At 32.1% G+C, this 11,213-nt stretch overlaps 1 pseudogene; it reads right to left on the reverse strand.

Annotated features, from left to right (window-relative positions):
- Positions 1-7,338: 7,338 nt before the first annotated feature.
- Positions 7,339-9,452, reverse strand: LOC111622185 (annotated as a pseudogene).
- Between the last annotated feature and the right edge of the window lie 1,761 nt (positions 9,453-11,213).

Here is an 11,213-nt window from a genome sequence, read left to right on the forward strand (position 1 = left end):
TCAATAAATAATGAACAATAAACAATATTGTTAGTACGGTTGTCGTCCATCGTGGAAAAGCGCGAAGAATCCATAAACTTGTTTCAAACACGTAGCAATGAACTTCAGGCTCGCATTAATTTGTTATAATTAAACATGCGAGTTTCATATTAATTTAGTAAAATTGAACTTTTGTGATCATTATTCTATAGATTTTGTATCGTTTAAAAAAATTCATGATAATGGTCCGTGGGTTTCAAAATTGTGACTTTAGTGGTGAGAAAGGTTGCCGACCGCTGTTCTAGAGTATTCATATTTTGTGAAATACAGTAGAAATAAGTTCTTTGCGAAACAGATAATCGAAAATAAGGTCTAAAAATATATGAGGAATTACGCAAGTTCTGCTGGGGTGTTTTTAGACGGAGCCAATGCGAATGTACAGTACGTACAGTATATAACCGTAAAATGTTTATGATGTAATAATCAATCAAAGTATTTAATGCGTATCCTAAAAGAAAGAAGACCCAGTCTGGATCTGGCGACATTCAAATGATAGGTGAAAGGATATTTTTTGAGAAATAAGTTTAAAAAACCAACTAAACATAAAATATTTTAAAAAATCACACTTTTAATTGTGTTTACTTTTAATGTGTAAAATTACAAAATTGTGTAGAAATTATACTAAAGTTTTTCATGCAAAAACGAGTCAGTTAATTAATAAATATTTTCATTTATTTCATAGATCAAAATTATTTGAGAAAAATATGGTTTAAAAAAAAAACTGGTTCCGAAAAGGAGTTTAAAATGAAAAGGTATAACTGCACAATATTAAAATAAGAAAATTATTTTTTAAACTCATTTATTAATATTATTTTGTAATTAACAAACATATTTACGTACTGGTACGTTATAAACATTACAACAAAAAAAGTACAGTGTATGAAATTCAAAATAATATTTTTATTTTATTTAAAGTTTTTCATTTATATTATAGTGATATACCACGTAATTGTTCTATTATATTTTACCTATCGTAATTTAAAATTGTTCTCAAAATTCTTTGACCGACTTCAAAGTAACGTATACGTTTATGCCGATATTGAAAACCTGCTATTGCTTTCTTAATCAGCATTATTTTTCGTAGTCCATTTATAAAAATCCATAAATTTAACTGATTTGCGATTTATATTTATATATATTTTACTACGTGAATGTCTCTCTTTAATCCGATTTTCAGTTCGGTAGATTATCATATACAGCTTTCATGTTAGGAACTTCTTTTATTGGTTTGTCAAATAGATAGAAATAACATAAAAATAATTCACTTAGAAAAAGATATGTATAAACGCAAATTTAAAGAACATATTGAAATTATAAAATGTAAAGATGATTTAATAAACATTTCAAATGGTATGCAAATAGACCAAATGTGGTATAATATAATAGAGGGCGCTAATAGATAAATTTGTTTGTAATGTCTTGTGATATAAAATAATAAATGAAATATATTGTAAAAATGTTGATGTATTTCTCTTGAGAATGTGTTAATGATAATATACCACGTGTGATTAACCTGTAAAAACGTTCATTATTGCTGCAACATTTCAATGGAGAACATACGAATTTTTTAAAAGTTGTAATTATAAAGGTTTTTATGAACAATTGTAAAAAAAGTGAGTATCATGTTATGTTTTTTGATGTTAAAATAAAAAAATAATATATATATATACAATGTTATAAAGTAATAGTATAGAAATAGAAGACACGACACAATATATTGATAAATAAAAAGAAATTTTAATTTAAAAAATATTTTTAGATTTTCTAGTGTTTTTACTTGGAGGGTGCCAGAGCCCCCTGGCCTCTCTATGAATGGGTCACTGCTCACTTTGGATATATTTTTTAACTCTCCGCCCTGTGGACACTAAGAGGGCCTCTTTTGGCAAGCCCATTATGAGTTCGGCTAAGCCCACAATGGAATGGCCAGGCCCGACATATCCGGACAGACCACTGCCCGAAAAATTTCTGGAGCTTTCGACCCGTCCGGATTCGATCCCGGTCCCCAGAGTGGTAGGCTGCCACCTTGACTGCTTGGCCATCAAGTCGTCAATTTTTGTATACAGTAGAATATGCCCTATAACGTGGCGAAAAAATTGCGACAGTATTCGTATAAGGACGCTAAAAGGGACTCGTAAAACGTAGTCGCCGACTCGTGTCGCGACAGGATTGGTCGAATCTAGACCAATAGTGGGCGAGCAGCCGAACTACTTTCCGCCGTCCAGCGCCACGCTACGGAGAGTTTAGGCGGGTAAATTGAGTTTACTATCGTCTATACAGTATTATATATAAATTAGGTACTGTACATATAATTATATATTAACTTATTGTAACTTTATTATAATTATATATATACTTTCCGCCGTCTAGCGCTACGCTACGGAGAGTTTAGGCGAGTAAGTTCAGTTTACTATCGTCTGTACAGTATGTAAATTAGGTACCGTAAGTCTAATACAGCACTAATTTTATACATTTCTTGTGAAAGAAACATTTCTTATTCAACGACCATAAAAATTATTTATATTAATGATGTCTCCAAAGTTCAACGAATTTTTCGCAGAAAATAACTTACCAGAAATCGCGGCTGCCGTTTGGTGCGCTGCTCCGCGACGAAAACATGCTTAAGCAATGGCGACGTCGAACGGTGCACACTAGGTAATTAATCCTTCAATTTTTTGTTTATAGCATAGTTTATACTGATTATTCCCAAAAAATTATACGTGTTTTGGAAATGTTGAGTCGAATTAATCTAGAATTGATTAATTTTATGGAAGAAAACCTTTCAAACAGCGGTAGTCCGTAAACTTCACACGTGTCGGGCTGTGATTCGCTCATGTATTTAAGGATTTCTACAACGTGAAATTCGTATAACGTGGAACGTATCTACGCGTTATAGGAGGGCCTACTGTATTTTCATCTTGAAAATATACAAAAAGACCTAACAGACGATATGCACATTAAAAATGCCCGTACTTAATTTTTTGTTGTTACAGTAGAGCGTCGTTTATCCGAAGGAATTCCAGTCGACAAATTTAAATTTTCGCCCGTGCTGGTGGCGCTGTAACCTTTGACTATATCTTCGGCTACTCAAATATTTTACGTTTTTGATACTAAATNGCATGTTTTTTTAATTTTTGGAACCTAACCCTCCTTTTCGTACTAGTTCTTTGTTTCGTATAACACGGATTCGAATAACACGGCAATTTTTTGGAACGTAACTATCGTGTTATACGGGGGTTACCTGTATTCACTTTAGATGTTCAGTGTATGGTGTGCTGTGGATGATTCTTGCCTGGTTAAAATTTGGCTCTATCGCAGGATCACTGGCATAAATACTCAGAGCTGTGATGGTCCTGGTGCATTGTACATCCACGATGTGCTCTTTTACTCTAATGCCCAAGGAGCCATATACATATACAAACTAAGCAACAGCTGCATCAACCACAAAGAGGAATTAAATCTGTCCTTAGCATGGCAAGCGCTAGTGAATAAAGAGCTATAAATTCTCATCATTTACTGCATATATAATGCACATGCCTAGTAAAAATTCATCAGCTAACACATATTTGAATTTCAAATAATATTCATATTTAATCGCATTCTAACGGAAATACGTTGCTGCCTGAAGAACTGTTGAAGGTTTGAAAATGTTCATGAAATTTTCATTTTTCATTTTTTGAAGTTAATTGCATACCAGTAACAGGCTTTGGGGTACGTAATGGATGTTCATACTTTGTATAATCGTAATGTTTCTTGGTTTTTGTAGAAATAATCTCACAATACCTGTATGTTTTGGTGTATGAAGATTTACTATAACCATGACATTATGAAGCCTTTTCTTCATAAAAAAGGAAGATAAATCAAACTTTCTGTGAAATGATATTTGTTATGTTTTGTTAATGTTGTTCATGTTTTCTTTGGAGTTTCTTTAGGTATTGATACCTGTTAGGAATATGTGCATGCATTCATGCATTTGTGTGTGTTTGTGTGGGTATGTGAATGCAGGTGTTCAATGTATGTGATTATTGAGACAACCTATGTCAGGGATGATGAACCTTTTTGCATATGCATGTCATATAGTAACAATAATTACCTTTAAAAATGTTTATGCATGCTTAAGTATTAGACTTCAAATGACAATAATTTAAAAAATTAAACAAATGTGCTTTAAAAGGATGATCTGGTGAGAAATCAAAAGAACGTTTGAAAAAAGATAGACTATAAAACAAAATCAAATGATAAATCACGTGCCAGACAATTTCCTAACCTAATATCTTTATTGCTTTAAAAGTGTTTTTTGCATTCAACTGTGTTGTTAGTATTGCATTTAATCTGTTGTATTGCATTATTAGTCTCTGATCTATTTATGCACATTATATTAGCTTGATCTGTCAAAATTCTAAAAATTTATAGATCACTTCCCTCACCTACAAATTCAGCAATGTCTTCAATTTACAAGCACAATATCATCCTTCTTCAGGATTTCTTTTTCTGTATGAAGTGTTTTTGTATTTGATTAGACAAAAGTCTATTTGCATGTAAGTGTACATGTAATTTTTAATAGGTGATTAACAGTAGCAACCATAGAAATGGCATCACTCATAAAATCCTACAAAAATTTGTATATTTTTTAAATTCAAATATCATTTTGCTGTAGACCGGCAGAAGCCACAAAGACTGTATCATCAGTATTGTGACATCATAAATATGAAAACACTTTTCATTGGTTGACAAAATCTACAGCAGCAAAGTTTCTGGAGATTGCATAGTCCATTAGTATAAAAACTCAAGCAAAGGCAGTGCTTTTATAAGAAAAACAGAAAGTTTTCAATAGTTAACATCATGTAAAATGTCCACAATTGTTGTCCTAAATGTTGAAAGTTTATTCTCTCACAAAATAGTGTGAAGAGTGCATTTTCATCAATCAGCAATTGTGTGTTTGTTACAGAGGAGATAGAAATTCATGCAATAATGGTAAATTTGGCAAAACAAGTGTAACAGTTACCTACGTATTTAATATAAATTGCAATTTGGTTCAAATACACCATACTCCAGCCAGACACTCGTTCTTTAAATATTCCGTATTCTGAAATAATTATTTTGCTTTAGCTTCCAAATATCATAATTCCGTTTTAGTCTGCTATATAAAATTATAGCTTTATTTTTCTTAAATCAGAATTTAAGAAAAGTAAACTATGATTTTATATATGACGTAAATAAATACAGGATATTTAAAATTCTTGTATATTTTATCTTCCAGAAGTAAAAAAAAGTTTGTATTTCATGTCGTTTGATCACATTGTAAAAATTATTTGAAGAAATACAATTATTTATATCATGTAAACATAAATGATGCAAGAAATAACTGTGTGAATTATCTTTATCTATCTTAGTGATAATTCATGAGTCACCTATATCTATAATTGGATTTAAATTAAGGATTATAAAACAGAATGGAATTTCACTTATTAATTCAATATCCATTGAATTTCTTTAATAGTTGTTTATACACAGATTTTCATTTGTTTTTAAGCAACTAATAATTGAAACCGATAACTTGTATTGGATAGAACATGATATAAACACGAGGGAAATGATAAAAGTTCATAAAAGAAACGAAATGATTGCCTCACCTGAAGAGACGACAGGAAATATCGTCTTTTGCTCTTTTTTCGATCAAATAAATTTTTACTTTTCAATTAAATGTTTCTTAAATAATTAAAAGATGTTTAATTATTATTTTTAAGTACAAAAAATAATACTTTGATCGGAATCGAAGACAGAAAAACAAACAAACTTAAACACAAACCTTGTTTACTCACAACTGATTCACCGATTATAGGTTTCTTACCGAACCTAATCTGAAATCTACGCCTCCTTCTATTGGTCGATTTCGGAAATTTATTCCACATTCGGCCAATTGCATTTGAAATAATAATATTTTTTTCTTAATGTTTTAACGTTAATGTATTATATTTGTATTTAATATTTTGATTTAATAGGTCTATATGTAATTTTTACTACTATAACTGAATAATTTACGAGATTATCTATTTAACTTATTACGGTGTTTTTCAACCTTTTATTTCTTAATAGCGACGTTCCTGGTTCTTTATCGATTTAGACCTAGGCCTATTGTTCTTTTAGTGTTTTTAGTAATAAGCATAAAATGTGTTATGGCATTACTCGGCACTACAGGGTTCACCAATGAGTAGATGAAATCGGTTAATTAACACTGGTAGTTAGTCGTGAGTCCCCCCTGACCTACAGGCTAGCCAAGTGCAGTTCTCCGGTTTTTCTTCGCGTATCTAGCCCTAAATAAGGACCACATTTCCATAGAACGTCCTCTCGGGAAGCACCCCTCAACCATATCGCCCAAGTGTTGTGTTGCCTTTTTACGTAAGTCAGTCCATTCAGCGGGTCTCCTGTAGCGTCATCCTAGTGTGCCGCGTACCCCCTTTGAAAATTACTGACTTCGTTATACCCGCAACACCTTGTTGAAAACCACTATCATTATACTATAATGACGAGAGAATTGCGGAGGCAGTAAAATCATTAGTCTGCCTTTCTGGAGATTCGGGGGCGAGTGGATAAAACCACGGAATACTGGTAGCTATCTCCGGGTTCCCTCCTGATCAATGGGCTGATCACGTGTTTTCTGGATTTTCTATACGTGTCTAACAAAACAAGAGACTAGTATCTAACAGAAAATCCTTCATGCCAAGAACGATCTGCCACACTCCATTGGCAGATCGCTCTTTTTGTATTTGTATGGCCTTATCCCATCAATCTAATTCATTTCTGAAGAGTCGGATTCGTGTCCGAGTCGAATCATTATTTTCGGGAATAGTTTCACCCGGATAAGTTGAAGTCTAATTGTTACACTCCAATTGTCACCAATTATAAAAACGGCCGGATGGCAAGCAGTTAATAAATTTACAAGTAAGAAAGTGAAAATCATTAAAAATATCAAAACGGTAAAACAATCCTGCGAATGGAATTAAATAATCTAAAAGTTAGAAAGCATTTTCATGAAGTAGATACAGTAAGACCCCGCTTAACGCTGGGGATGCGTTCCTAGATGACAGAGCGCTAAACGAAACAGCGTTAAACGGGGTCATCTTAACACGTAAATAATGGGGATAGGTAAAACAGAACAGAGAATAAGAAAATTTATCTGTTTTATTTTGTAACATTTATTGTACTTTTTTATTACATTAATTATAGACTTATTTATTGCTAATATCGATATTTATTCATAAAACATTCATAAAAATAAAATAAAAAGTTCGAGTAAAGAAGTTATGTTTGTGATGAGGAAGGTTCTTCCTCATTTGACTTCTTTTGTTTCTTTGTGAAGAAGTTATCTAACGTCGTTTGCCTTTTCCTGTTTCGTTCAGCAAGCAGTTGTCGATAACAGTTGACACCTCGTCTTGCCATTGAACTTCTATCAAAATTTACATAATTTTGTATAAACTGATCCATAATTTCCGTTATAGTGGCTAAACTGTTTTTTAGAAAATCCGTTGAAAGTTCCTTTTGTTTCTCATCTTCAGAAACGCTAATTTCGTCATCGCCATGCGCCTGTTGTTTTACTAATTCTTTAAGATCGTCGTTGGAAAAATTTTCTCCAGTTGTAACTTGCAATAATTCTTCAATATCCTGCGCATTTTTATTATCCAACCCTGTTTCATTAGCTAGCTTGACAATTTCGTCGACATCAGCAATGGATTCTTTTGTATTATACCCTTGCTTAGCTTCGGCCATACATTCTTCCATACTCCTTTCAAACATTTCTCGGTCACCTCATTCCAGGAAAGACTGATGTTGTCTACAGCATCTATGATATTATAGTTTTTCCAAAAATCTCTAATGAATTGTTTATCTGCTCCATCTGTTTTATCAATCAGTTGTCGGAATGTCCGCCGCAGATAATAATCATTAAAATTCGATATTACGCCTTTATCCATTGGTTGGATTAACGAAGTTGTATTTGGCGGCAGGAAAACCACTTCTACTGGAATGCATGTTGTTAAGTCAGACAAATGCGTTGGATGGCTTGGAGCATTATCGATCAAAAGTAGAGCTTTCGGTTTTAATTTTTTTGAAATTCGCAGTAGCGTTTAACATACGGGCAAAAATGTTCGGTGAACCAATTCTGAAAAATTTTCATAGTGATCCAAGATCTTTTACTGGACTCCAAAATTACTGGTAAAGATGATTTTGAAATTCCTCTCATTACTCTTGGGGTCTTGGAATGATAAACAAGCAGTAGTTTTAATTTAAAGTCTCCATTAGCTTTACCACCCAGTAGAAGTGTTAAACGAACTTTTGTAGCTTTAAATCCTGATGCTCGCTTTTCTTCACGGAATAAAAATGTACGTTTTGGCATTCTCTTCCAGAAAAGGCCCGTTTCATCAACATTGAAAACTAATTCAGGAGGATAATTCCCTCGTTCAATGATTGCTCTTAATGTTGCTGGAAATGCTACAGCTGCTTTTGTATCTCCACTTGCCGCTTCTCCAGTAACCTGTATGTTATGAAGATTGTTTCTGTTTTTAAATCGATTAAACCACCCACGACTAGTTACGAAATTTTCCCTCGTGTCGCCTTTTTCATTCTGAATATGGTTAAAAAATTTTTCACGCTTTTTCCATTATAATTGCTTGACTTAATGGCATATTGCGTTCAACTTCATCGTCAATCCAGATGGAAAGTCGTTTTTCTATTTCCTCAAACACATTGCTTCTGGTACGGGTAATTTTTGTTGCCGAAGTCGTTGTGGTTGTAGTTGCTGATGATACGATTTTTTTTTATTTTTTAAAATTGTCCGTATTGTTGAAGTTGACAAATTTAATGCAGTGCCGATATCAGATTGCCGTTCACCTGCATCTGAGCACCTGCATTTTAGTTTCCAGCGAAATGCTTTTTTCTTGTCGCTTTAATTTCTTTTTTTTTGCAATCACCCATTTTAAAAACTAAAAAATGCCGTATTTATCACAATAAAATAAAATAATATGTTTATATCTATATACACACAATAAAGTTGATGACCGATCATAAATCAACTGTGACGCAGCAAACATGCGTTAGGGGAATCCCAACGCTGCGTGCGATCTCGGGGAATTCCAATACTACCGCGTAATATCGAAACAGCGTTAAGCGGGGTCTTACTGTATTCTAGAGCAATGGTCGGCAGCCGGTGGTCCGCGGACCATTGATAGTCCGCGAAAAAATTTGGGTGGTCCATGAAGAAATTTGAACATTGATCAACCGAAAGTTACACGAAGTATTACGAAAGATATGCAAAATGCTTAGTTGGGGTTTTTTTATTCGAATCTAAAACCAAAAACGAAGTGATTGTTATCAATAAATAATGAACAATAAACAATATTGTTAGTACGGTTGTCGTCCATCGTGGAAAAGCGCGAAGAATCCATAAACTTGTTTCAAACACGTAGCAATGAACTTCAGGCTCGCATTAATTTGTTATAATTAAACATGCGAGTTTCATATTAATTTAGTAAAATTGAACTTTTGTGATCATTATTCTATAGATTTTGTATCGTTTAAAAAAGTTCATGATAATGGTCCGCGGGATTCAAAATTGTGACTTTAGTGGTCCGTGAGGTGAGAAAGGTTGCCGACCGCTGTTCTAGAGTATTCATATTTTGTGAAATACGGTAGAAATAAGTTCTTAGCGAAACAGATAATCGAAAATAAGGTCTAAAAATATATGAGGAATTACGCAAGTTCTGCTGGGGTGTTTTTAGACGGAGCCAATGCGAATGTACAGTACGTACAGTATATAACCGTAAAATGTTTATGATGTAATAATCAATCAAAGTATTTAATGCGTATCCTAAAAGAAAGAAGACCCAGTCTGGATCTGGCGACATTCAAATGATAGGTGAAAGGATATTTTTTGAGAAATAAGTTTAAAAAACCAATTAAACATAAAATATTTTAAAAAATCACACTTTTAATTGTGTTTACTTTTAATGTGTAAAATTACAAAATTGTGTAGAAATTATACTAAAATTTTTCATTGCAAAAACGAGTCAGTTAATTAATAAATATTTTCATTTATTTCATAGATCAAAATTATTTGAGAAAAATATGGTTTAAAAAAAAAACTGGTTCCGAAAAGGAGTTTAAAATGAAAAGGTATAACTGCACAATATTAAAATAAGAAAATTATTTTTTAAACTCATTTATTAATATTATTTTGTAATTAACAAACATATTTACGTACTGGTACGTTATAAACATTACAACAAAAAAAGTACAGTGTATGAAATTCAAAATAATATTTTTATTTTATTTAAAGTTTTTCATTTATATTATAGTGATATACCACGTAATTGTTCTATTATATTTTACCTATCGTAATTTAAAATTGTTCTCAAAATTCTTTGACCGACTTCAAAGTAACGTATACGTTTATGCCGATATTGAAAACCTGCTATTGCTTTCTTAATCAGCATTATTTTTCGTAGTCCATTTATAAAAATCCATAAATTTAACTGATTTGCGATTTATATTTATATATATTTTACTACGTGAATGTCTCTCTTTAATCCGATTTTCAGTTCGGTAGATTATCATATACAGCTTTCATGTTAGGAACTTCTTTTATTGGTTTGTCAAATAGATAGAAATAACATAAAAATAATTCACTTAGAAAAAGATATGTATAAACGCAAATTTAAAGAACATATTGAAATTATAAAATGTAAAGATGATTTAATAAACATTTCAAATGGTATGCAAATAGACCAAATGTGGTATAATATAATAGAGGGCGCTAATAGATAAATTGGTTTGTAATGTCTTGTTACATAAAATATTAAAGTGAAATATATTGTAAAAGTGTGAATGTATCCTCTTAAGTGTGTTAATAGTAATTAACCTGAAAAAAACGTTCATTATTGCTGCAACATTTCAATAAAGTGCATACGAATTTTTCTTGAAAAAAGTTGTAATTGTAAAGGTTTTTATGAACATTTGTAAAGTGTGCAACGTATTAATGTGAATATGTAGTTGAAGTGTTTTTTAAATGGCTGTATTTTTAATCTTTTCCAACGTTACCAATTATACACCGAGGTTTTTAGAAAACAGAATCTGAGTTTGTACTGAAGAGGGACTTAAATTACAATTGAGTCCGAAATGCATAT

Source organism: Centruroides sculpturatus, unplaced genomic scaffold (assembly GCF_000671375.1).
Source record: "Centruroides sculpturatus isolate CEXI.00-Female unplaced genomic scaffold, Cexi_2.0 scaffold306, whole genome shotgun sequence".
NCBI lineage: Eukaryota > Metazoa > Arthropoda > Arachnida > Scorpiones > Buthidae > Centruroides > Centruroides sculpturatus.